This window comes from Papio anubis, chromosome 6 (genome assembly GCF_008728515.1).
Source record: "Papio anubis isolate 15944 chromosome 6, Panubis1.0, whole genome shotgun sequence".
Taxonomy (NCBI): Eukaryota; Metazoa; Chordata; class Mammalia; order Primates; family Cercopithecidae; genus Papio; species Papio anubis.
Genome location: NC_044981.1, coordinates 27492422 through 27496314, shown reverse-complemented (window position 1 = coordinate 27496314; position 3893 = coordinate 27492422). Strand labels below are relative to the sequence as shown.

General features: G+C 40.6%; 1 non-coding gene across 1 annotated transcript; it reads right to left on the bottom strand.

Annotated features, from left to right (window-relative positions):
• Window positions 1-3532: 3532 nt before the first annotated feature.
• Window positions 3533-3606, bottom strand: TRNAI-AAU. The gene has a single exon. It is a non-coding gene; the product is annotated as a tRNA-Ile (tRNA).
• Between the last annotated feature and the right edge of the window lie 287 nt (window positions 3607-3893).

The window sequence follows — 3893 nt, the reverse complement described above, 5'->3', positions numbered from 1 at the left end:
CGCGTCTCTGTCGTTTATTCCGACTGTTAATGCTCCATGTGTCTTTGACTCTCCTCAGCTTCCCTTCTAAACAGGGGGAGAAGAAAGGTCCAGGTTTCCCAGAAAAATTGTGCGGAAAAAGTTTCAAAGTATATATACAAAGGTATACAGAATAGTACAGTGCATGTGGTAGAACAGTGCTAATCATAGAGAAACAGAGTACCTACCTCTGTACTCCCTGTCACATGAGATGTATTTCTGTCCTAAGCCAATTGGATTATTCTTCCTTTTTCCCATTTTTATTTTTTATTTTGCAGCTGAATAATGCATTCTAACTTAACATTCTTAACTACAGCTCCTCACTTATTTCCATGTTGAAGGAATATTAATCCTCCTTTACCATGCATGCAGATATGTCAAGCCACATTTCTTCCAGAATGATTAACAGTCTTACCACTTACCAAGTTCTCAAATCTATTCTGCATGATCCCCTCCTCTCTGATAAATCTCCTTCTCTGAGTCCTTTAGCTTCCTGCTCCCGTATGGATTAGTTGCATTCTAGGTTTCTTGAATAGCTGTCATCCTGTGGTTTTTCATTTTTGAGCTCCTAGATTGGATCCATCATTTCCTGAGTTCCATGTCTTTCTCTTTCTTCCTCCCTATTCTCCCTGTAGTATATATATTCAGTTTGCTTCTTAAAATGTAGGTCAGCTTTTTGAGTCGTCATAGGTTTATAAATGTCTTTATTCCAACTTCACATTTGATGTTATGCATAGCTATGGAATTCTGTGTTAAAACATTTTTCCTCCAGATTTTGAGACATTATTTTGTTTTCTCCTAACATTCATTCAAAGTTGCTGATGAGAGGTCTGATGCAGAAAGAGTATCTTTCTCTTGTAGACTAATAACTTGCCCACCACCACTACCTCTGAAAGCTGTTATAATCTGATGTAGTTTGCTATCAGTCTTATGCCACCGTGGGCAGGTCTATAAAAGTCTACTCCTGAAGGCTGAGGAAAGTGAGAGGCCAAAGAAAGAGGCTGACAATTCAGTTTGTCAGAAAGAAACATTTAATAACAGAAGCCATGTCTTGAGTGGCAGCTAGACAAGATGATGGATCCCCACATTGTCACGGGCCAAACCCAGGGCTTATGAACCACATGGGGATTTGCCTAAGGGCAGGATTTTTTTTTTTGTTTTTTGTTTTTTGTTTTTTTTGAGACAGGATCTCCTTCTGTCACCCAGGCTGGAGTGGCCAGATCTTGGCTCACTGCAACCTCTGCCCTCCTAGGTCAAGCGATTGTCATTCCTCAGCCTCTGGGGTAGCTGAGACTACAGGCACGCCCCACCATGCCAAAACCAATTTTTGTGTTTTGGGTAGAGATGGGGGTTTCACCGTGTTGGCCAGGCAGGTCTCAAACTCCGGACCTCAACTGATCCGCCCACCTCAGCCTCCCAAAGGGTTGAGATTACAGGTGTGACATACCTCGTCCAGCCTAAGGGCAGGATTTACGTATAGTAAGTATGTGATTATAATAACATCAAGGTTGTTTTCACCTAATTGCAGGATTTATTTTATCTCAAAGTAGAACTCTTAGAGGCATTCCCAGAACTGGGGTTAATCAGAAGTCAACATGGTGGATTAACATCCAAGATGGAGTGGCTTTCAGCTGGGCATGGTTGCAGTTGGCCAAGATCATGACACTGCACTCCAGCCTGGGCAATAGAGCTAGACTGCTAGCTGGCACACACACATATATACATATATATAATATTCATGCATGCACATCTTTTTGTACTCTGTTACTTAGTATTATTTCCTTCATATTTTTTCACCAGAGACAGCAGATTGCCATAGTGAAGAGTGAGAGATGAATAAATATTTATTGAAATTATATGTAATGTCCTTTGATCATTGTACAGCTTGGGAGCCCATATTCAAACCTCTTTGATGATCATATGGTCTAGGAAAGAAAGTGCTTTGTTTACGTTACGAGATAAAATTAAGGATAGCATCTTCACCATCCTCTTTCCTAGGATGAAAAAGCCTGCATTTTGTACAGTGTACAAGAAGAATCTAGATTCAACTCCTGGCTAGTAGGATCAACTCATTTGAAAATAAGCTCTAATTTTTTTTTTTTTTTTTTTTCAGACAGAGTCTTGCTCTGTCACCTAGGCTGGAATGCAGTGGCATGATCTTGGCTCACTGAAGCCTCGGCCTCCTGGGTTCAAGCAGTTCTCCTGCCTCAGCCTCCCAAGTAGCTGGGACTACAGGCACCGGCCGCCACACCGGCTAATTTTTGTGCTTTTAGTAGAGACAGTGTTTCATCATGTTGGCTAGGATGGTCTTGATCTCCTGATCTTGTGATCCGCCCACCTCGTCCTCCCAAACAAGCTCTGATTTTAACAGTGTACAAAGTTGAAAAGTGCAATTTAACACATCTAAAATACATTAAGAAAAAGCATAAACGCAAAACAATGAGTAAATAACTAAGCTCTCTTTTGTGTGAAAAAGAGGAACAAATAATCAATATAAATGCAGTATTTAAATAAAGAAACCCAGTACGGATATACGAAAAATTAAGGACAGAGTTTACCTATAGAAGGTGGTGGTAAGAATTGAGCTGATGAAGAATAAAAATGGAAGGAAAGGCTGGGCTCCGTGGCTCACGCCTGTAATCCCAGCACTTTGTGAGGCCTAGGCGGGTGGATCTCCTGAGCTTGGGAGTTCTAGACCAGTCTGGCCAACATGGCCAAACCCCGTCTCTACTAAAAATACAAAAATTAGCCAGGCGTGGTGCTGCACGCCTATAATCCCAGCTACTCGGGAGGCTGAGGCAGGAGAATCGCTTGAACCTGGAAGACAGGGATTGCAGTGAGCCGAGATTGGGCCACTGCACTCCAGCCTGGCCTACAGAACAAGACTCTGTAAAAAAAAAAAAAAAAAAAAAAAAAAAAAAAAAAAAAAAAAAAGATAACTTTTTAATATGTCTTTTTAAAGTTTTTTTTTAAAAAAATGTTTCTGCTTTGTATAATAATAAGGTGTTTTTATTTTTTACAAAACTCTTAAATTAGAAAAATATTTTTAAAGGTGTGTATCCTGTTCTTGTTGGAATAAGTGTTCAGAGTATATAAAACAAAGATCTTTGTCATTGTTATTATTGAAGTTTTGGAAATTTTTTCTATCTCACTTTATAATCTTGTTTTCTCTTAGACCGAAAAGAAGAAAACAGAATGACCCAGCATGAATGATATAAATGGTAGGTGGTTTTACATGTGTGTTTTTTTTTTTTTTTTAGGTAATCAAATAATTTAGCATTTTACTCCAAGAAAACTTCCCCAGGCAGAGGAGGACAAGAATCACAGGAGCCTCCAATGGTACCTCTGCCACTGTAAGATGCCTTGTAAGCCCTTTTGTTTTGTGGGTATGCCTTGGAGGGGAGGGAGAGAAGCTTCCCAGACCAAATTACCTGCTCTTGAGTAAGGGAGGGCGCACCAAATTCACATACTCATTTTGCTGGCGCAAACCAGCGGTAAAACCACAGTGAATAATTGGCCCGTACGGGGATCGAACCCGCGACCTTGGCGTTATTAGCACCACGCTCTAACCAACTGAGCTAACCGGCCAGATGGCAGGATGTGGTACTTCCACATTATAAATTACTATCAAACGGCATGTTTTATTGAAATTTATCTTCTAATAGATAATTACATTCATTTTGTTTTCCACTTTTCCTTCACCCGGGCTGGGAGTGGCGGAGCTCCACATTGAACACTGAAGAACCCTGTTTCTTACGGGGAAACAGCTTTTCTTATCCTGCTAATTCTGATCCGAGAAGATTCAGGACAAGGTTCCCAATCCGGGCTTCCTTCCTTTTGCCTGGGGTGAATCCGAAGTTGCATCTAAGCTTGAT